General features: G+C 42.1%; 1 long non-coding RNA gene across 1 annotated transcript in view; it reads left to right on the top strand.

Annotated features, from left to right (window-relative positions):
- The first annotated feature begins 2,062 nt into the window (after nucleotides 1–2,062).
- LOC141107845 (uncharacterized) overlaps nucleotides 2,063–24,803 on the top strand; it is a 31,433-nt gene continuing 8,692 nt past the window's right edge. The window contains exons 1-2 of the long non-coding RNA XR_012235974.1: nucleotides 2,063–2,202; nucleotides 13,725–13,745. This is a non-coding gene — a long non-coding RNA (uncharacterized lncRNA). The remainder of the gene's footprint in view (nucleotides 2,203–13,724; nucleotides 13,746–24,803) is intronic.

The following is a 24,803-nucleotide window of genomic DNA, read 5'->3' as shown; positions in this document are numbered from 1 at the left end:
GCTCCATTTTGAATTGTTTCCTCCTGACCATTCTGTTCCGGAAGCGGAGAGCGTGTGTAACAGTGGTTCAACTTCTGCCTATGACAACTACTCCTCACCGGTGACCGTGGCCTATAGGACACCATTCGGTTGGACATCATGGGAGACCATCCCCTCATGGCTATTAGACGCACTGCTATACGGCATGTGTGTCCTACGGATCTGGTAAGGGTATCCGGCTTTTTCCATTGAAGATTTGTGGGCCTTGTTATCTGTGGTCGCCTTTCCATTTGAGTACAGAACACAGCTACTTGCAATTGTCCTTATAAACAGTCCTTATGAAAATTCCTCAAGTCCAGGGTATCTCTGGTAACACGTGAACCCAAGGAAGAATTCAAGGCCTGAGGATGAAGCAGCACCACTGGAACTGCAGTACTCTCAATTGGGGAGACGCTCCTCACAACAGCTGGGTCTTTTAGAGAAGCTGTGTATTATTAGGCTGTGGCTTGGCTACGTGCACACCATTTCTGTTAACGGAGGGCCTCCCACATGGCTGCAGATCACCATAGCAGCTACCTATGCCTCATCAGGTGTGGCCTCTCTAAGCTTCTGATGCAGTGATATGTATCTTCCCTGGATGTGTTCAGGAAAAGAGAGGGTTGTGGGAAAATGAGTATGGTGTGTAAATGGGCACTCTGCTACAGTCCATCCCACTTGAACTTGCTGTCCCTGACAAATCAGGTTCAGATTATTATTACCATTCAGATTATATTCTGCGCAAAGTGTTCAGGGGGTCTCCTGAATTTAGGTCTTTGAGAGCACCTGAGGGGTTAAGTCTCAGTTCTATCTTCCAGGACAAAAGAGGGCATGTCTCTGTTTTCAGTCAGTGGGTGGTAATCCAAAGGGATCCGCAGTGGCAGCATGGGTGGCCATTGAGCTGTGTAATATTGTCGGGATCCATGGCTTCTCTTGGTCTTGCTGATAATAGTGGAAGAACAAGAGGCAGCCACCACTGAACCCCTGGTAGCAGAGAGATTTGTGGCTCATGAGATTTCACAGATTCTTCAAAAACCTTATAATTCTCTCTGTGGGTTTTTATTGGTTTGACGAGTTTATAGTGTGTCTCAGCTTTTCTTGGATTTCTTCTCTTTGGATTTCATAATCTGGCACAGAATAGGCTATTGTAAGACAACTCAGGGGACTTCTTCCTACTGTGTTTGCATTCTTGCTAGTGTGCACCTTTACATTGGACTAGAACTACACTATATTGTCAAAAGTATTGTGACGCCTGCCTTTACACGCGGATGAACTTTAATGGCATCCCAGTCTTAGTCTGTAGGGTTCAGCATTAAGTTGGCCCACCCTTTGCAGTTATAACAGCTTCAACTCTTCTGGGAAGACTGCCAACAAGGTTTAGGAGTGTGTCTATCGGAATGTTTGACCATTCCTTTAGCTGCAATGGTGGGCCAACTCAATATTAAACTCCCTACGGACTAAGATTGGGATCCCATTAAAGTTCATGTGCAGGTAAAGCAGGCGCCCCAATACTTTTGGTAATATAGTGTATATTGAATATATAGCAATTTTCTGGAAAAACTGCAAAATATTTCGAATCTACTCGGACCAAAAAATATATGAAATGAATGCCGAAGATAGGAAACAAATTCCTAAAATGAATCAGATCAACATAACAAATGTGATGAAACAAAATTCTTAAACTAATGGATGCATCTGGACCTTAACAAAATGAAAATTTCCAGCATGCACAAGTCAAGACAGAACTGTTTTTTTAACATTCAGATCCTATTGACTTTATTGGGGTTCAATTTCAAAACCCAAACTTTAGTAATGTTCACTGAACCTGCCTCAAACTGAATACTTTACAGATACGTTCTGCTTATCACAATTTATAATAATGCCGGCTCTAAAATAAGTTGTATATACAGTAAATGTATCAACTCTAAGTGAAGCACAACTTTAAGCATTCGTGTCACATATACAGTAGATGCCAAATGCCACCCTCTGTGTTAATTAGGGCATGGCACTTACTGGTTCTTGTAATAAGAATGAAGTAGGTGTGACTTACATAGCTCATATATAAACTCATATGTAAACTTTTGGCAGTGTAAATCTGTATTTACTGAAATAACAATACTTATACATTGTCTTACACAATGTCTAATCCTGCTGCGATTCTGCTTCTCCTCTTCCTTCAGATCACAGGTAAGTGTCTTATACATAATACTAATAATTTAACATAGTACACAGAAATGTTATGTTATATGGATGATTTTGGGATGAGAAGGCCCTGCGATTAGTTTAATAAGAAGAGCTATGGCAATTAATTAAGTATAATTGTGATACGTAATTCTTTACATAGCACAAAGAACAATAATGAATAGAATCCTATATCCACCAATCAGATATCTTCCTAAATATGTCCATACTGAAATTTAAATATGCTCGCATTTGATTACCTGCAAATATTAAACTGTAGCAGTAGCGGTTTCAAATGTAAAAAAGATTACATTTTTTGTTTTACAAGGAAATAGTGAAATCACTAAGAAAACGATCACTAGATCCCAGCAGATTATTTGCTTTTTTTTTTCTTTTTATACCAAAATGGCTCTGTCCAATAGGTTTTGGCATCTTTTAAGACCTACTGACCATTGGGCGGCTGTGTTTTTCAGTCCCCAAAGAGGTTAGTTCTAGATTATGAGTAGGGATAAGCCAAACACCCCCCCCCCCCCTGTTCGGTTCGCACCAGACCATGCGAACAGGAAAAAAGTTTGAGTGAACATGCAAACCCTATTAAAGTCTATAGGACACGAACATGAATAATCAAAAGTGCTAATTTGAAAGGCTTATTGCCAAAAAAAGTGTATGGGGACCCAGGTACTGCCCCATGGGACATGTATCAATGCAAAAAAAAGTTTTCAAAACAAGTTTTTTCAGGAGCAGTTATTTTAATAATGCTTAAATTGAAAAATTGAAACAATAAAAATTAAATATTCTTTTAATTATTGTGTCTGGGGGGGGGGGGGGTCCCCTTAGTCTGCCTCTAAAGTGGCGCATCTGTGTGATGTGTAGAACAGTGCCACAACAAAATTACATTTCTAAAGGAAAAAATGTCATTTAAACTTGCTCACAGCTGTAATGTATTGCCTAATCCCGGCAATATAGATGAAAAATCAAGGTAAAAATCGGCGTGGGGCCCCCCCAGTCCATACCAGGCCCTTCGGGCGTGGGGGCCCCTCAAAATCCATACCAGACCCTTATCTGAGCACGCAACCTGGAGGACAGGATTGAGGGGGTGAGAGTGAGCGACCCCCCCCTCCTGAACCATACCAGGCCACATGCCCTCAACATGGGGAGGGTGCTTTGGGGGCCCCCCCAAAGCACCTTGTCCCCATGTTGATGGGGACAAGGACCTCTTCCCAACAACCCTTGCCATTGGTTGTCGGGGCCCCCAGATACCAGCCCCCCCAATGTGAATGGGTATCGGGTACATTGTACCCCTACCCATTCACCAAAAAAAGTGTCAGAAAGTAAAAACCACAATAGACAGTTGTTAACTATTCCTTTATTAAAAAAGAATTAAAAAAGTGTCCCGTGATGTCCATCCATCCTCAATCACGCCACCCAAAGAAAAATAGAAAAAAAAAAGAAAAAACTCCTGGCGACTGCTGTCTTTTGGCTTTGAAAGGTGTTATATACAGTAAGCAAGGGCAGAGCCACCTGCTGACAGAACCGAGTGGCCCTGCCCCACTCTGACATCACATGACATCACATGATGTCAGAAGGAGGCGGGGTCACTCGGTTATGTCACCGGGTGGCCCCGCCCTTGCCTATACAGTAACTCACAAAAGTGAGTACACCCCTCATTTTTGTAAATATTTTATTATATCTTTCCATGTGACAACACTGAAGAAATGACACTTTGCTACAATGTAAAGCAGTGAGTGTACAGCTTGTATAACAGTGTAAATTTGCTGTCCCTTCAAAATAAATTAACACACAGCCATTAATGTCTAAACCGCTGGCAACAAAAGTAAGTAAACCCCTAAGTGAAAATGTCCAAATTGGGCCCAATTAGCCTATTTTAACTCCCCAGTGTCATGTGACTCGTTAGTGTTACAAGGTCTCAGGTGTGAATGAGGAACAGGTGTGTTAAATTTGGTGTTATCGCTTTCACTCTCTCATACTGGTCACTGGAAGTTCAACATAGCACCTCATGGCAAAGAACTCTCTGATGATCTAGAAAAAAGAATTGTTGCTCTACATAAAGATGGCCTAGGCTATAAGAAGATTGCCAAGACTCTGAAACTGAGCTGCAGCATGGTGGCGAAGACCATACAGCAGTTTAACAGGACAGGTTCCACTCAGAACAGGCCTCACCATGATTGACCAAAGAAGTTGAGTGCAAGTGCTCAGCATCATATACAGAAGTTGTCTTTGGGAAATAGACGTATGAGTGCTGCCAGCATTGCTGCAGAGGTTGATGGGGTGGGGGGTCAGCCTGTGAGTGCTCAGACCAAACACACTGCATTAAATTGGTCTGCATTGCTAAGCCTCTTCTATAGATGATGCACAAGAAAGCCCACAAACAGTTTGCTGAAGACAAGCAGACTAAGGGCATGGATTACTGGAACCATGTCCTGTGGTCTGATGAGACTATAAGATAAAAATAAGATAAACTTATTTGGTTCAGATGGTGTTAAGCGTATGTGGCAGCAACCAGGTGAGGAGTACAAAGACAAGTGTGTCTTGCCTACAGTCAAGCATGGTGGTGGAAGTGTCATGGTCTGGGGCTGCATGAGTGCTGCCGACACTGGGGAGCTACAGTTCACTGAGGGAACGATGAATGCCAACATGTACTGTGACATACTGATGCCGAACATGATCTCCTCCCTTTGGAGACTTTGGAGGCCAGTATTCCAACATCACCCCAAATACACCTCCAAGACGACCGCTGCCTTGCTAAAGAAGCTGAAGGTAAAGGTGATGGACTGGCCAAACATGTCTCCAAACCTAAACCCTATTGAGCATCTGTGGTGCATCCTCAAATGGAAGGTAGAGGAGCGTAAGGTCCCTAACATCCACCAGCTCCTTTATGTCGTCATGGAGGAGTGGAAGAGGACTCCCGTGGCAACCTGTGAAGCTCTGGTGAACTCCATGCCCAAGAGAGTTAAGGCAGTGCTGGAAAATAATGGTGGCCACGCAAAATATTGACACTTTGAGCCCAATTTGGACATTTTCACTTAGGGGTGTTCTCACTTTTGTTGCCAGTGGTTTAGACATTAATGGCTGTGTGCTGAGTGATTTTGAGGGGACAGCAAATTTACACTGTTATACAGGCTGTACACTCACTTCTTTACATTGTAGCAAAGTGTCATTTCTTCAGTGTTGTCACATGAAAAGATATAATAAAATATTTACAAAAATGTGAGGGGTGTACTCACTTTTGTGAGATACTGTATAAAAGCTGCCACAGCCAGGAGACAGCAGTCGCCGGGAGGCCTACTATCGAGGCAGAGCTTTTTTTAAAATTTTTTGGGTCCGTCAGGCGGCATGATTGAAGATTGACGGACATCACGGGACACTTATTTTTTTTTAATAATGTATTTTATTGGCATTTTATGGGATAGACCAACACAAAGTGGCACACAATTGAGAAGTGGAAGGAAAATGATAAATGATTTTCAATTTTTTTTTACAAATAAATATGTAAAAAGTGTGGCGTGCATTTGTATTTAGCCCCCCTGAGTCAATCTCTGTATTTGCGAACGATACTAAGGTAAGCAGGGCAATAACTTAGCAGGATGTGGAAACTCTGCAAAAAGATCTGAACAAATTAATGGGGTGGGCGACTACATGGCAAATGAGGTTTAATGTAGAAAAATGCAAAATAATGAATTTCGGTGGCAAAAATATGAATGCAATCTACTAACTAGGGGGAGAACCTCTGGGGAAATCTAGGATGGAAAAGGACCTGGGGGTCCTAGTAGATGGCAGGCTCAGCAATGGCATGCAATGCCAAGCTGCTGCAAGCAAGGCAAACAGAATATTGGCATGCATTAAAAAGGGGATTAACTCCAGAGATAAAACAATAATTCTCCAACTCTACAAAAATCTGGTCCGGCCGCACCTAGAGTGTGCTGTCCAGTTCTGGGCACCAGTCCTCAGGAAGGATGTACTGGAACTAGAGAGAACAGAGAAGGGCAACAAAACTAATAAAGGGTCTGGAGGATATTAGTTATGAGGAAAGGTTACGAGCACTGAACTTGTTCTCTCTGGAGAGGAAACGCTTGAGAGGGGATATGATTTCAATGTACAAATACCGAACTGGTGACCCCACAATAGGGATAAAACTTTTCCGCGAAAGGGAATTTAATAAGATAGGCGGCCATTCACTTAATTTAGAAGAAAAGCGGTTTAACCTTAAACTGTGTAGAGGGTATGTAATACTTTGTAGAAGCACCTTTCGTTGCAATTACAGCTGCAAGTCTTTTTGGGGATGTCTCTACCAGTTTTGCACATCTATAGAGTGAAATTTTTGCCCATTCTTCTTTGCAAAATAGCTCAAGCTCTGTCAGATTGAATGGAGAGCGTCTGTGAACAGCAATTTTCAAGTCTTGCCACAGATTCTCAATTGAATTTTGGTCTGGACCTTGACTGTGCCATTCTAACTCATGAATATGCTAAACCATTCCATTGTTACTCTGGCTGTATGTTTAGGGTCGTTGTCCTGCTGGAAGGTGAACCTCTGCCCCAGTCTCAAGTCTTTTGCAGACTCTAATGCCCTGTACACACGATAGGATTTTCCAACAACAAATGTTGGATGTGAGCTGGTTGTCAGAAAGTCCGACCGTGTGTATGCTCCATAGAACATTTGTTGTCGGAATTTCCGCCAATAAATGTTTGGGAGCAGGTTCTCAAATTTTCTGACAACAATTTCTGTCGGAAATTCCAAGCGTGTGTACACAATTCCGACGCACAAAAGACCACACATGCTCGGAATCAAGCAGAAGAGCCGCACTGGCTATTGAACATTTTTCTTAGCTCGTCATACGTGTTGTACGTCACCACGTTCTTGACGTTCGGAATTGCTGACAACATTTGTGTGACCTTGTGTATGCAAGACAAGTTTGAGACAACATCCTTCAGAAAAAAATTCACGGTTTTGTTGTCGGAAAATCCTATCGTGTGTACAGGGCATAACAGGTTTTCTTCTAAGATTGCCCTGTATTTGGCTCCATCCATCTTCCTATCAACTCTGACCAGCTTCCCTGTCCCTGCTGAAGAAAAACATCTTCACAACATGATGCTGCCACCACCATGTTTCACGGTGGGGATGGTGTGTTCAGGGTGATGTGCAGTGTTCGTTTTCTGCCACACATAGTGTTTTGCTTTTAGGCCACAAAGTTCAATTTTGGTCTCATCTGACCAGAGCACCTTCTTCCACATGTTTGCTGTGCCCCCACATGGCTTCTCACAAACTTCAAACAGGACTTCTTATGGATTTCTTCCAACAATGGCTTTCTTTTTGCTACACTTCCATAAAGGCCAGATTTGTGGAGCACATGACTAATGCCACGTACACACGATCGGTTTTACCATCGGAAAAAGATATGACGGCTTTTCTGACGGTATTCCGCTTAAGTTTGCCTTGCATACACACGGTCATGCAAAAGTTCACTGAAATTACGACCGTCAAGAACGCGGTGAGGTACAACACTACGACGAGCCGAGAAAATGACGTTCATGCGTCGAATTGTTTCCGAGCATGCGTAGGGATTTTGCGTGTCGCAATTGCCACAGACGATCGCATTTTCGGATAGGAGCTTTTCCCGACCGAAAAATTGAGAGCATGCTCTCAATCTTTTGCTGGCTGGAATTCCGCCAGCAAAAGAACAATGGAGCATACACACGGTCGCATTTTCTGACGAAAAAGTCTCATCGGTCTTTTGCGGGCCAAAAATCCGACCGTGTGTATGCGGCATAATAGTTGTCCTGTGGATAGATTCTCCCACCTGAGCTGTGGATGTCTGCAGCTCCTCTGGAGTTATCATGGGCGCCTCTTGGCTGCTTTTCTGATTAATGCTCTCCTTGCCCAGCCTGTCAGTTTAGGTAGACGACCATGTCTTGGTAGGTTTGGTTGTGCTATACTCTTTCCATTTTTGGATGGTGGATTCAACAGTGCTCCGTGAGATGTTCAAAGCTTGGGATATTTTTTTATAACCTAACCCTGCTTTAAACTTCTCCACAACTTTATCCCTGACCTGTCTGGTGTGTTCCTTGGACTTCATGAGGCTGTTTGTTCACTAAAGTTCTCTAACAAACCTTTGAGGGCTTCACAGAACAGATGTACTTATACTGACATCTGACACTTTTCAGATATTTATTTGTAAATAAATTGAAAACCATTTATTATTTTCTTCCACTTCACTTTTATGTGCCACTTTGTGTTGGTCTATCACATAAAATCACAATAAAATACATTTACGTTTTTGGATGTAACATAACAAAATGTGGAAAATGTCAAGGGGTATACTTTTTCAAGGCACTGTATAGTATACTAGACTGTCTGCACTGTATATATAGTCTACACTGAATGCACTATATATATATATATATATATATATATATATATATTTGGCCAATCATGGCTCTCCCAGCAGATTGCGCTGTGATTGGCCAAAGCATGAAGGTCAGGTGCATGCTTTGGCCAATCAGCAGCCGTCAATGCACTGCGATCTCACAGTTCGACAATCGAACACCCGATGTTCGAGTCAAACGTAGGTTCAATTCAAACATCGGGACCATCCCTAATTATGAGGAATGTCAGGTATTTTATTTGAATTACTTTAGAATCTTCCTCACTGAGTGTGGGCAAGGCCTGTATATCTGAAAATTATGTATGGAATGCTATGGTACAGATTCAAATGAGACTGATGCATATTCACGTACTGTCACTAAGGATTAACTTACTAGATAGCATGTAACTTGTCTTCCAAAAAATGTGGGTGATGCCTTACCTTGAGTATGTGTTTGGCATTGTTAAAATTTTAAAGGGATTAACTTCAAATTATAAGCAATTTAAGAGGGTTTTCCACTTTCAGCCTTCCGGACCTAAAGGGATGATGTCACATAAATGAAGCAAATGTCTCTGCGAAGAAGATAATAAATACTCACCCCTCCCTTTGTCCGCATGATGAAGAGGAATCCTTTATTGAAGTCTCATCAGAAACTGAAACTTTAGGAGTGTTGATCTCCTGTGCCCCCCCCCCCCCTTGCAATCAGTGGTTCCTCCTGCTGACCCTTATGTCACTACAGGACACAGCAGTGATTTTGGGTTAGGTGGAAGGATAGCACTGCAATGCACCACAGTGGGACATGTTTGTTGACATGTAAAGCGCATGTCACTGCAACACAATAGTCCTAGTGGGCTCTAACTTTAGTTGTTCATCCCAAAGAAAAGGATATTTAATAATGCTATTTAAAGGGATAGTTCACTTTTATCACAAAACTGCCTGTGCAGACAAGGGGCATCTGTAGATAAAAGAAAACTGTGCAGCTCTGACACAAGTTGAATAAAGCCCTTGCTATAGGTGTAGGCCAATACCTTACATACCTTACATACATACATACCTTATAGAGCCTGACTGGAATACTCCCAGGACATTGCTAAGTACTAAGGTTGCCACCTGCCCTGGATTCACCCGGACAGTTCGGGTTTGGAATCATGCGCCTGGGTTTCAGACTTTGTGACACATTATTCAGATTGGACTGTGGCTTCCCAGCAGGGTTGCTGGCTGCAGTTGGCTAAGCTGAGAGCGTATGCTACACTCTCTTTCACTCTGCCCAGAGCCAGCACTAACAATCCCCCCCCCCAAAACACAGGAGAGGAGAGAGGGCTTGTTGCCAGAGCATCCCTTAGACCCCTTTCACACTGAGGCACTTTTCAGGTGCTTTCACGCTAAAAAAAAGCACCCGAAAAGCTCATGAAAACCTATTTCCATTAAAATCAATGAATGCTTTCACACTGGGGCAGTGCGCTGGCAGTATGGTGAAAAAACGCCCCTCTCCATTGACATGAATGGAAAGCTCTTCAAAAGTGTTCAGTGTTTTGCTGGCAGTTTAGAAGCGTGAAAGGGGCCTTAGAGTCCCCAGAGTTCTCCCTTACATCAGAGTCTGCAGAGTCCCCCCTTACAGTGAAAGGGAACTCTGCGAGTTCAGATGTAAAAGGGAAACTCTGATGTAAAGGGGGACTCTTGTTATTAACGTCATATGATTAGAAATGTTATTTAAGCACTTAAGGACCAAGCCTCTTTTTTAGATGTGTTGTTTACAAGTTGAAAACAGTTTTTTTGGCTAGAAAATTACTTAGAACCCCCAAACATTATACACCCTATAAAATAAAATGGCAGTCGTTGCAATACTTTTTGTCACACCGTATTTGCGCAGCGGTCTTACAGGCGCACTTTTTTTTTTTAAAATACACTTTTTTGAATTAAAAAATAAGACAACAGTAAAGTTAGCCCAATTTTTTTTTATATTGTGAAAGATAATGTTACGCCGGGTAAATGGATAGCCAACATGTCACGCTTCAAAATTGTGCCTGCTCGTGGAATGGCGACAAACTTTTACCCTTAAAAATCTCCATATGTGACGTTTAAAAAATTCTACAGGTTGCATGTTTTGAGTTACAGAGGAGGTCTAGGGCTGGAATTATTGCTCTCGCTCCACCGAATAGTTTATACTACAAAACAAAAATTGCTGTGTGCCACTAAAATGTTCAGGTTCAATTTGAGGAAAAAGGTGGCAACCCTGCTAAGTACTCCCAGGACGTTGCTTAGTGAGGTCTAGTCATCACTAATCACCTTCACCATCGCAGGAGTGAGTTCCCAAATGCTGAGCTCAGAACTACTACATCAGGGGAGAGAAAGAGTGTGTGAGGGGGTTTGAATCAGAGAAAGAGCTCACTCCTGTGATGGTGGAGGTGAGTAGTGATGACTAGGCCTCACTTAGCAATGTCCTTGGTAGTCTTCCAGTCAGGCTTCATAAGGTATGTAAATGTCCTACACCTATAGCAAGTGCAATATTCATCTTTAGTCAGAGCTGCACAGTTTGTTTTAATCTACAGATGCCCCTTATCTGCATAGGCAGGTTTTTTTGCAAAGGTAAACTATCCTTTTAAAGTCGAAAACAACAGCCCTTAGCCCTAGTGTCCTAAACACATGCTTCTTTTGCTTTATGTGGGGAGGGTGGCCTAGGTGAGGATGAGGTCCCTTTCCCCACCCCCTCACCTCCCGTAGCCTCCTGGGCCACAGCCAGCTCCTATATTAGATTGCTGCACCGGGGACCAGCAGCGGTAAAGAAAAACAGCTGTGGGAAGACCAGAACCCAGGCACTGGAGAATACCTGATTTTTAAAAGTCAGCAGCTATAGTACATGAGATACCATGCAGACTGTATTAAAGTGGTTGTAAAGGCTAAAGGCTTTTGCATCCTCTGCATTAAGGTAAAAAAACTCTTTAAGGTGCAGCTCCTCCATGCCCCCCCTAAATACTTACCTGAGCCCCATCTTGATCCAGCGATGTGCCTATGAGCAGTGGTGCTGCTCTCGCTCTCCCTTCTCACTGGACTCAGCAGCAATGGCTCATGCTGCTGTCAATCAAATCCACTGACAGAGGTGCAGGGTTCGCACTACGTGTGTCAATAAATGCACACAGTGCGGTTTGGGATTTACCCCACATGAGTACCCCTTCCCCCCCAGCAAGCGGCTTTCTAGGGGGGTACTTGGAAGGCAGAAAGAACCAGGCGTGCTGACAGGGGGTCCCAAGAAAAGGAGAATGGAGCTGCTTTGTGGAAAAACATTGCACAGAGCAGGTAAGTATAACATGATTGTTATTTTAAAAAAATATATATCCTTTACAATCACTTTAAATGCTTTTTTGTGAAATAAATACTTTCTATGAAAACAAAAAAAGTATTGAGTATTTGTTTGTTAACATTAAAAAAGAGATAAAACAGGCCCAAAGCCATTATAGATAGCTTGTCATTAGCTGAATCAGCTACGTGCATTACTTTGTGCTAACATGCGTTACTTGTTCGTTAACATGAATTAATGTGTGCCAGAGTAGCCATTCATTTGAATGGGCTGCCTCTCGCACCAAAACACACCAAAAAAGCTGCATGTACTTTTTTTTACTAATGCAGTGCAACTCAATACACAGTGTTGCATTACCTGTGTTCTGGTGCACTGAAAAACATGCCCATTGGCAAAGTGGCTTTGGCTGCCATTGGTAATGAATGGCACCACAGCCCCCAAATGTGCTCTATGCATTTCCGCAGCGAAAAAGTGCGAGTCACGCATTAGCGTGTGCTGCTAATTAAGCTAATATAGCTTTTAATGATTTTCTTTTAAAGGGTCAGTTCATAATTAAAATATTTCAGTTCTGAGTAGCAGCATGGTAATTGAGTTACCCACATGCCACATGCTTGCGTACAAAGCTCTACCCACTTAATTCAGCTTTTAAACCTAAATTCCTGGATTTATGTAAAAAGTATCCTTGTACTTCTGGCTAAGTCTAGGGGTAGAGGAATACGCTGTAATACTTACCATATTCCTCATTCCGTCAGACCTACTCCAGGCTGTGTGACCCCCGAAGCCTGCTATATTTGGTGCTCTTGCTGGAGATAACACTGTGACATCATCACATTTAATACAGGACCAGCAGTCCTGTATTGTACAAGAGGGTGGCGCTGGCACACCCACAACCTGGAGGACTGGAGAGAAGGGAAGAGTATTGGAATCATGCAAGGAATAAAGCAAATATTCCAGCTTATTCATGTACCCCCCCCAGAGAAATTAACCCTTTGCCATGTGGGTGGTGTCCCACTGCAAGGATATTTTTTTCCAAAAATCCTGGAGTTCAGCTTTAAAATAATGCAACAGTCCTACTGATAGCATTATCTCCTTTTTCTTGGACATTGTGAAGAATCCAGCAGAACATTTACCTAGGTATGTCTTTCTGCAGCAAGAAAAATGAGAGTACATGGCATGGGTGGAGGGGTGGTAATTCACACAATGTGGTCTCACTGTTGGAGTGTCTAATGACGCGTACACACGACCGGTCTTGCCGTCGGAATAAACTCCGAAGGTTTCTCCAACGGAACTCCGACGGAATTCCATTCAAGCGGTCTTGCCTACACACGGTCAACCCAAAGTCCAACCAAAGTCCGACCGTCCAGAACGCGGTGACGTACAACACTTATGACGGAACTAGAAAAAGGAAGTTCAATAGCCAGTAGCCACTAGCTTCCGTCTTGTACTTGCTTCAGAGCATGCGTTGTTTTTGGTGCGTCGGAACAGCATACAGACGATCGTTTTTCCTGATAGGAATTGGTTCCGTCGGAAATATTTAGAACATGTTCTATTTCTAGGTCCGTCAGAATTTTCGAAAACTAAAGTCTGATGAGGCATACACACGATCGGAATAGACGATGAAAAGCTTCTGTCGGACTTTTTCTGTCAGACATTCCGCTCGTGTGTTCGCCGCTTGAGAGTTCTGAGAATCTTCTTGGCGATTCAGCTCTCAAGTTTCAATCCAGTAGATTAGAATATAATTTCTGTGGGACAGACACCATACAGATGCTGAAATTAAATGTATATTTCTACCACCAAATAAAACACTCAAAAATCTGAAAAACATCATCTTTTTTCCTCTTTTTGTCTTACAGGGTCACTCTGTGATGGAGAGAGTAAGTATATAAAATATTACCTCAATATTGGATGTATCATGACATCAAAATGAACCAGTGTGTTTAAAGCAGTTGAAGTAAAACATAAAGCTGAAATCTAAGCGAACAGCTAAATACATATAAGAGTGCACACAAATGCATATTTCTGTCCATCCATTCCTGAGATTTCACAGCTGACAGGATAGGGGACCTGTTTTTTATCTCCTTGTTCCTCCTCAAGCCTGTGACTGCACAGTGAAGGAAGAAGCAGCAGAGTGAGCTTATATCTCTATCACTCTGCCCTCTCCCCCTATTAACATGTCCCTTCTTGGCACATGAGCACTGCGGCACACCAGACTGGCTGCTTGTGCTGCTTCTCCTTCCCCAGCCCTGCTGTGCAAAGAATTGTAAGAGGTTTATATCAAGTGAAATTCAGGTACTTACAGTATCTCACAAAAGTGAGTACCGTACACCCCTCACATTTTTGTAAATATTTTATTATATCTTTTCATGTGATAACACTGAAGAAATGACACTTTGCTACAATGTAACTTAGTGAGCATACAACTTATATAACAGTGTAAATTTGCTGTCCCCTCAAAATAACTCAACACACAGCCATTAATGTCTAAACCACTGGCAACAAAAGTGAGTACACCCCTAAGTGAAAATGTCCAAATTGGGCCCAAAGTGTCAATATTTGTGTGGCTACAATTATTTTCCAACACTGTCTTAACCCTCTTGGACATGGAGTTCACCAGAGCTTCACAGGTTGCCACTGAAGTCCTCTTCCACTCCTCCATGATGACATCACGGAGCTGGTGGATGTTAGAGATCTTGCGCTTCTCCACCTTCCATTTGAGGATGCCCCATAGATGTTTAATAGGGTTTAGGTCTGGAGACATGCTTGGCCAGTCCATCACCTTTACCCTCAGCTTCTTTAGCAAGGCAGTGGTTGTCTTGAAGGTGTGTTTAGGGTCATTATCCTGTTGGATTATTGCCCTGCGGCCCAGTCTCCGAAGGGAAGGGATCATGCTCTGCTTCAGTATGTCACAGTACATGTTGGCATTCATGGTTCCTTCAATGAACTGTAGCTCCCCAGTCCCGGCAGCACTCATGTAGCCTCAGACCATGACTCTCCCACCACCATACTTGACTGTAGGCAAGACACACTTGTCCTTGTTCTCCTCACCTGGTTGCCACCACACACACTTGACACCATCTGAACCAAATAAGTTTATCTTGGTCTTATCAGACCACAGGACATGGTTTCAGTAATACATGTCCTTAGTCTGCTTGTCTTCAGCAAACTGTTTGCGGGCTTTCTTGTGCATCATCTTTAGAAGAGGCTTCCTTCTGGGACAACAGCCATGCAGACCAATTTGATGCAGCGTGCGGCGTATGGTCTAAGCACTGACAGGCTGACCCACCGTCCCTTCAACCTCTGTAGCAATGCTGGCATACGTCTATTTCCCAAAGATAACCTCTGGATATGACGCTGAGCACGTGCACTCAACTTCTTTGGTTGACCATGGTGAGGCCTGTTCTGAGTGGAATCTGTCCTATTAAACCTCTGTATGGTCTTGGCAACCATGCTGCAGCTCAGTTTCAGGGTCTTGGCAATCTTCCTATAGCCTAGGCCATCTTTATGTAGAGCAACAATTCTTTTTTCAGATCCTAAGAGAGTTCTTTGCCAAGAGGTGCCATGTTGAACTTCCAGTGACCAGTATGAGAGCGTGAGAGCGATGACACCAAATTTAACACACCTGCTCTCCATTCACACCTGACACCTTGTAACACTAACGAATCACATGACACTGGGCAGGGAAAATGGCTAATTGGGTCATTTTCACTTAGGGGTGTACTCACTTTTGTTGCCAGCGGTTTAGACATTAATGGCTGTGTGTTGACTTATTTTAAGGGGACAGCAAATTTACACTGTTATACAAGCTGTACACTCACTACTTTACATTGTAGCAAAGTGACATTTCTTCAGTGTTGTCACATGAAAAGATATAATAAAATATTTACAAAAATGTGAGGGGTGTACTAATATAATATATATATTGTATGGATCAACATCAAATTTAATGTTTGTAATAAGCAAGTATGCATTTACTTGTCCGCAAATCAATGCTCACATAATTTGTAATAAAAACATCTTTGCCATTCTGAAGCTTCCCTCCAACCACTTTGCATATTATTTTATATATACTGTGATTCTGTACTTGCCAAATATGCGGCAGAAATCTCCCTCCACTGAGTCTGGCTGCAACCATTTTAACTGTGGGCAGCTGAAGCTGCTGCCTGTTCACTTCCTGGATTTACACAGAAACACAAAGGCACACCTCCAGCTCTGCAGCTCCCATTGGCCCTCTTATGACTCATCCCCCCTCCCTTACTGACGAATTCTCACGAGAGTGAGAGAGAGAGAGCTGTGCAGGATGTCATAAGCCTAGGCTAATGACCAGCCAAGAAACAGGAAGTGGGCTGTATAAGGTATTTACTGGCAGGAAAAAATGTTTTACTATCCAAAGTTAAAATAACAAGGGCAGAGGATTTAATAGATGGAAAGATGAAAAAATGACTAAAGTTCCCCTTCAAGCTATGCTTGGAACTCTACTCAAAGCCAGGGATACCCTATCCATGATCCACAAGTGAAGGGGTTAGACATGTGCAGGATGAGAGAATTTGTTTTGTTTAGTTTCGATTTGTTATTTAACTAAATTAGTTTAGTTAAATTCGTTGCATTCGTTACATTCGTTTTCGGGATTTGTTTCATTTCGTATTCGAATTCGAAAAAAAAATCGACGGAATTTGAAAAAATTTGATGAAATTAGAAAAACTTCAATCAAATTAGAAAAAAGTCGAAAATAATTGACCGCAGTTGAAAAAATTCTACCACATTCAAAAAAATTCAATTGAATTAGAAGAAGTAAACTATATATAACCATTTTCCGAAATTCGAATTTCGTATAGAATGAAATCAAATTCGAATAGAAAAGATTAGAATAGATTAGAAAATAATACAAAAGAATAGACTAGAAAAACAATAGAACAGAGTAGAATAAAATATAATATTTATTATATTGTATTCTATTCTGTTCTATTGTTTTTCTATTCTATTCTTTTCTATTATTTTCTATTCTAATCTTTTCTATTCAAATTCAAATTCATTCTATGCGAAATTCGAATTTCGGCAGACGGTCATATTCTATTTTATTTTAATACATTCTATTAAATTCTATTCTATTCTTTACCATTCTTTTATTTTTATCCTATTGCTTTATTATTTTATATTCTATTTTATAGTATCCTTTTCAAATTCGATTCTAATTTGTTTTCGATTTCGATTCTATTTGAATTTGGTCCACTTTTTTTTTCGAATCGTTATTTCGGATTTGTTTAAATTCATTACTATTGCAATTTTCTAATTCGTATGCATCCGAATTTCCGAATAATGAAAAATTTTTACGGATTTCAATTTGAAACAAAACTGAATGCACATGTCTAGAAGGGGTGCCCGCCGTATGTGCCCACCCAATGCAATATGTGCAGTAAGGAGTGAGTAAGGATCAGCTTCAGCCTACATGTCTCCTCCAAGAAACCCCAGTGGGCAGGGCAAAATGCATCGGGGGTGTGGTTTCTTGGCAGAGACATGTAGGCTGAAGCTAATCCTTATACACATGTCATGGTGGCTTTTAGGTTTTATGTTAGGGCCCACAGAAAATGCTCCATTGTAACCCCTCCACAATTTGGACAACTGTGAGACCTTCAGGTTCCAGCCATTTCTTTAAAGGAATGCATCTTTGAACAGGGTGATAGGTCCAGCGGTGTAGCCATAGACACAAGTCGTAACACTCAGGTGTTGGAGAATTTCAGCTTTAAATTCATCTTAGTCATTGGAATCCTCCAGAAACCAAGTTGGCTTTTTGAGGTACCCTGGTAACAAAAGGGATCAACAGCCAAAGTCATTGCTCTTTGTGTCAGGCCTCACGTTCAGCTGTCCAAATTTTTTGAGATAATGACACCCAGTGGTTTACTCTTATTGCACCAGGATGACCTTGGTTGATAACGGAGACTTCTGGCTACAAGCTGTTGTACCACCTAATTTAGAGTCTATTAGGGCTCATGCATGCTGCAGCTCAAAAAAGTGGCTCCTACAGGCTTTTGAGCTCTTATTTTTTCTGTCTAGAAACTCCCCTCCATGTTAGCCAATGTGTCCATGCACATTAGGGGTTTTTCTGGCGTTTTCAGGCATATGCTCTTACAGGCAGATAAAAACCCCACCAAGCTCGTGTTTTTGAGAGGAGCTAGTGCCCCAAAGAGCTCAAAAAAGCTTGAAAACGGGCAAAAACGCTTGTTCTCACTTTTTGTTTTGTTTATACAGTGGTTAAAAAAATACTATCTAGGAAGATTTGTGGAAAAAAATGCTTATGCTCAAAAAAGCTCGAAAGAGCTTGAAAGAACTCAATAAGAATGCGAGAAAGCACAAAAAAGAATAAACTTCTTCAAGCTTTTAGGTTGACAGTCAATAACCTTTTTGCTTTTTGCTGTTTGGCATTAGCTTGTGGATGATCAGCAAGGTTCTTCTCATAAGCCTTTTACTGGGCGGCAGTAGCTTGTAGTAAGTCTTTTATCATGTCTTCTATACTGCAAAGTCAGAAATGTTTACCACCCACAAAAACACCACTTTAATTGGTTCTGCACAATGTATTAGCACTGCAGGACAATGCAGTCTCCAAAATCCCACCAATAAATTAGCGCTTGCTCCAAATAATCAAAATATTAAGATGATGAGCTGCTAACACTGCAACCAGAATTATTGCACAACGAATCAAAATATACAAAAACGTGTAGCGCTAAATGACAGAAAGGGCACCTTGGAAATAATGGGTTAGAAAGCCAATGCCTTGTATATATTGCGGCTGGAACGCAAATAATTATTCTCCTAGAAAAACTCTAAAGAAAAAACTGTTTATGAAGTAATCAGTAAATTAAAAACTGAATGGATCATCGCTTGAAAGTGGTGTGGAAAGAACCTTCACCAGCATACGTCTTAGAGTCTTAGGAGTGGTAATATGTAGTGGATCAAAAACAGTCCTATTTAACTCTGTAGAATGTAGTATGAATGGACTAATTTCAAAATATCACACCACAGTGTCTTCACAAACATGCAATGCACTCGGATAGTATAGATGGAGGCTTACCGGAGGGTTTGAACCCAAGACAGTGTATACTGTAAGGGTCAAACCAGCTTTAATTGCTCCTTGGCAATAGTGAGAAGATCTTAGCGGCCTGAAGATGTCAAGGGAGCTTTTCCGAAGGCGTATTTTCTCCAAACACAACAGAAGTCCTTACGTATGGCTCATAAAGGATATAAAAAGGACCACATAGTGTAATACCGTAGAAACCGTATTTATTAAAATGAAGAAATACACTTACATGATATAGATGTTTAAAAAAGCGCTTGTGGATAAAAAGGGGGCAGCAGTGGAGTCCTCCCGACGCGTTTCGTCTGAATAGACTTCGTCCTGGGGTGCCCTCCACTGCAGCCCAACTCACTAATATAGGCCCTGTGGTCCTCTTGATGTGACTCCAGCCCGTTCAATTTCGTCAATTGGCACTTCCGGGTTGCCCAAAATGGCGGACCCGCGTGCGTTCCAGGCCTCAGTTTGGTGGATATAATGTGCGTTCCACCCACCAGCGTTACAGCCAATTATTCCCCATAAATCAAAAATTAAAAATTAAATGTTATTAACACGTTGATATGTGGTGTTAAAATTAGATCTACAAGTTGGAATCAAGCATCTGCTGCTATTTAAGACTATTCAGCCTTCGTGCGTCTCACACTGTATGTGGAGACAGGTCTTAGCAAGTCCCGCGATATGACGCTGTGTCGTCATGGCGCGAGAACGGAAGTCGTGGTGTGAGTCACACAGCTTGCGTTCCAATGGTGGTTAACCGGAAGCTCGCGGTGTGACGACGGGTTAGAAATGACCTCGGTGTGAGATAGCTTGCGTTCCAGTCTGAAAGTAAAAACCGGAACCGTGCGTGTCACCCTATATCATACAGACAGTCGGGCAACTTAGCACAATAAGTAGTGAATGCACGTAATTGTTAATAAAAAAGAACGTACTTGCTGATAGAAAAAAACAACTGGTGTTGTTATGATGGTTGGATGCCCAAAGGTGCATCCTTTGTTATAAAATTTTAAGTGTGAAAAGTGAATGTAAGGCCATATCTACCAGTATGTCCAAATGATTATAAAAAACCCTACTCAACATGTATCTATTCACTTATACATAAATCTTGTTCATCCCATAGCAGTAATAATGCATGTGACCTAATCCGGGCGGGCCATGTATGAAGTTGGCATGTGTGATAGAATGCACAAAATGCATATATGTAAACCCATATGGTGTGATAAATGAACACAATTCAATGAGCTGGATTCACATGAGTCATCTTAATTTACATCTGTAACAACTATGGAACATGTCAACCCTTAAGACATACTTCAGAAATCAATCTTTTCCATATATCAACAAATCATGAAGTGATAGATGTATGCACTGTGCACCCTATGATTCATCGAGGAATGCGTTAACATCTACCTCTACATTGAGTCCTAGGGGGGTAAAGGTTTGTAACTCATATGCCCAGAACATTTCGAGGCGAGATACACCCCTAGTTTTAGCGCCCCCTCTCCAGGGTGGTGTATATTTGTCAATAATGACAAAATGTGATCCCTCTAGACTCCCACCATGAAATTCCTTGTAGTGTCTCGGGACCGTATGTTTGGGGTCTCTGCTTTTAATTAGGGCGATATGCTCCCCTACCCTAATCGAAAATGTCCTAGTAGTGCGGCCTATGTATTGTTTAAGGCAGGGGCAGGTGATGAGATACACTACATATCTAGTACTGCATGTGCAGAATGATCTTATAGTGTATCTCTTTCCCGTCACCGTGGAAGCGAACTCAGTCACTTTACGTGTTTTAACAGCATTATGCTGGCAAACCGTGCATTTCCTACATGGGAAGAAACCAGTCCAGTCGTGAAAAAAGGAAGGACGAGTGGGAGGGTTTATAATGTTAGGAGCTATCTGTCCCTTTAATGACGGTACACCCCTAAAAATGACATTGGCTTCTTCTGGGATGAGTGAACCAAGAATGCTGTCTTGTTTAAGGACGCCCCAATGTTTCCTCATGATGTTTTTAATTTGTCTGTGTTGTGTTGAAAAAGTAGTCAACATGGCCCACCTAAATTTCCCATCCGGTTCTCTCTTAGGTCTAACTTCCAATAAGGATTTCCTATCTATGTTTGTAGCTCTTTGGATTTCCTGATCCAGGGCATCCGTATCGTATCCCTTGTCCTCGAACCTGGATTTTAAAATCTGGACCTGCTCAAGAAATAGCTCCGTATCAGTGCAATTCCGTCGGAGTCTCAAAAACTGACTCCGAGGGACCGCATTTAGCCATGAGACATGATGACAACTATCTACAGGAATGAACCCATTGCGGTCTGTGGGTTTAAAATAGGTGCTGAATCTAAATTCTTTATTAACAATTTCTATCTGTAGATCTAAGAAATGAATTTTAGTCTCGCTGGCTTCATATGACAAGGATATACCCCTATCATTATCATTCAAACTCATGAAGAACTCGTTGAGTGTCTCCATGGTGCCATTCCATAGGAGAAGGATGTCGTCTATGTACCTAGTCCACAAAACCAGAGAGCTGGTTTCGTGGACATAGACGACATCCTCCTCCCACTTGGCCATGAATAGGTTCGCGAGACTCGGGGCGAACTTTGCCCCCATGGCAACTCCACGTTGTTGGAGATAGAGATTATGATTAAACCAAAAGTAATTGTGTTTTGCCGCGAACTCTAGTAGTTCCACAAGATAATCACACTGAAAGGCCGCTAGGGAGTGTTCCCGGGTCAAAAAATGCTTAACAGCGTCAATGCCCTTGTCGTGTGGTATGCACGTATACAATGATGCCACGTCCGCCGTGGCCATGATGTAGCCCTCCTGTACTGTGATGTTTTCGAGGAGTCTAATTGTAGAACTGGTGTCTTTCAGATATGAAGGTGTTTTCTTTACTAGAGGCTGTAGGAAAAAATCGATGTATTTGCCTATTCTAGCTGTAATGGAATTAATACCACTTACAATTGGCCTACCAGGGGGGCAAACTGGATCCTTATGGACTTTCGGCAGGTAGTAAATGGTGGGGATTCGAGGCGCTGTGGGAATTAAGAAGTCTCTTTCTCTCTTATTTAAGATCTTCAATTCATATCCCTTTAAAACGAGCTGATGTAATTTTTGTTTGTAATTGTGTGTAGGATTATTAGGTAATATTTGATAAGTACCCGGTTCGTTCAGAATGCGATGCATTTCTGTTTCGTATTGGCTCTTATCCAAGATCACTATTCCCCCTCCTTTATCCGCTGGACGGACCACCAAGTCTTTACGTGCGCATAAAGACTCCAAACCCCCTTTTAGCAATGGAGGATGGTGAGTGCGCTTAATTGGTAATCTGGCTAAATCACGTAAGACGAGATCCCTGAAGATTTTCACAGCTGGCGCTGTGGGTACTGGGGGGGAAAAAAGTTCGCCCCGAGTCTCGCGAACCTATTCATGGCCAAGTGGGAGGAGGATGTCGTCTATGTCCACGAAACCAGCTCTCTGGTTTTGTGGACTAGGTACATAGACGACATCCTTCTCCTATGGAATGGCACCATGGAGACACTCAACGAGTTCTTCATGAGTTTGAATGATAATGATAGGGGTATATCCTTGTCATATGAAGCCAGCGAGACTAAAATTCATTTCTTAGATCTACAGATAGAAATTGTTAATAAAGAATTTAGATTCAGCACCTATTTTAAACCCACAGACCGCAATGGGTTCATTCCTGTAGATAGTTGTCATCATGTCTCATGGCTAAATGCGGTCCCTCGGAGTCAGTTTTTGAGACTCCGACGGAATTGCACTGATACGGAGCTATTTCTTGAGCAGGCCCAGATTTTAAAATCCAGGTTCGAGGACAAGGGATACGATACGGATGCCCTGGATCAGGAAATCCAAAGAGCTACAAACATAGATAGGAAATCCTTATTGGAAGTTAGACCTAAGAGAGAACCGGATGGGAAATTTAGGTGGGCCATGTTGACTACTTTTTCAACACAACACAGACAAATTAAAAACATCATGAGGAAACATTGGGGCGTCCTTAAACAAGACAGCATTCTTGGTTCACTCATCCCAGAAGAAGCCAATGTCATTTTTAGGGGTGTACCGTCATTAAAGGGACAGATAGCTCCTAACATTATAAACCCTCCCACTCGTCCTTCCTTTTTTCACGACTGGACTGGTTTCTTCCCATGTAGGAAATGCACGGTTTGCCAGCATAATGCTGTTAAAACACGTAAAGTGACTGAGTTCGCTTCCACGGTGACGGGAAAGAGATACACTATAAGATCATTCTGCACATGCAGTACTAGATATGTAGTGTATCTCATCACCTGCCCCTGCCTTAAACAATACATAGGCCGCACTACTAGGACATTTTCGATTAGGGTAGGGGAGCATATCGCCCTAATTAAAAGCAGAGACCCCAAACATACGGTCCCGAGACACTACAAGGAATTTCATGGTGGGAGTCTAGAGGGATCACATTTTGTCATTATTGACAAATATACACCACCCTGGAGAGGGGGCGCTAAAACTAGGGGTGTATCTCGCCTCGAAATGTTCTGGGCATATGAGTTACAAACCTTTACCCCCCTAGGACTCAATGTAGAGGTAGATGTTAACGCATTCCTCGATGAATCATAGGGTGCACAGTGCATACATCTATCACTTCATGATTTGTTGATATATGGAAAAGATTGATTTCTGAAGTATGTCTTAAGGGTTGACATGTTCCATAGTTGTTACAGATGTAAATTAAGATGACTCATGTGAATCCAGCTCATTGAATTGTGTTCATTTATCACACCATATGGGTTTACATATATGCATTTTGTGCATTCTATCACACATGCCAACTTCATACATGGCCCGCCCGGATTAGGTCACATGCATTATTACTGCTATGGGATGAACAAGATTTATGTATAAGTGAATAGATACATGTTGAGTAGGGTTTTTTATAATCATTTGGACATACTGGTAGATATGGCCTTACATTCACTTTTCACACTTAAAATTTTATAACAAAGGATGCACCTTTGGGCATCCAACCATCATAACAACACCAGTTGTTTTTTTCTATCAGCAAGTACGTTCTTTTTTATTAACAATTACGTGCATTCACTACTTATTGTGCTAAGTTGCCCGACTGTCTGTATGATATAGGGTGACACGCACGGTTCCGGTTTTTACTTTCAGACTGGAACGCAAGCTATCTCACACCGAGGTCATTTCTAACCCGTCGTCACACCGCGAGCTTCCGGTTAACCACCATTGGAACGCAAGCTGTGTGACTCACACCACGACTTCCGTTCTCGCGCCATGACGACACAGCGTCATATCGCGGGACTTGCTAAGACCTGTCTCCACATACAGTGTGAGACGCACGAAGGCTGAATAGTCTTAAATAGCAGCAGATGCTTGATTCCAACTTGTAGATCTAATTTTAACACCACATATCAACGTGTTAATAACATTTAATTTTTAATTTTTGATTTATGGGGAATAATTGGCTGTAACGCTGGTGGGTGGAACGCACATTATATCCACCAAACTGAGGCCTGGAACGCACGCGGGTCCGCCATTTTGGGCAACCCGGAAGTGCCAATTGACGAAATTGAACGGGCTGGAGTCACATCAAGAGGACCACAGGGCCTATATTAGTGAGTTGGGCTGCAGTGGAGGGCACCCCAGGACGAAGTCTATTCAGACGAAACGCGTCGGGAGGACTCCACTGCTGCCCCCTTTTTATCCACAAGCGCTTTTTTAAACATCTATATCATGTAAGTGTATTTCTTCATTTTAATAAATACGGTTTCTACGGTATTACACTATGTGGTCCTTTTTATATCCTTTATGAGCCATACGTAAGGACTTCTGT

This window comes from Aquarana catesbeiana, linkage group LG09 (genome assembly GCF_042186555.1).
Source record: "Aquarana catesbeiana isolate 2022-GZ linkage group LG09, ASM4218655v1, whole genome shotgun sequence".
Taxonomy (NCBI): Eukaryota; Metazoa; Chordata; class Amphibia; order Anura; family Ranidae; genus Aquarana; species Aquarana catesbeiana.
The sequence above is the reverse complement of the archived record's forward strand: the minus strand, read 5'-3'. Positions and strand labels throughout refer to the sequence as shown.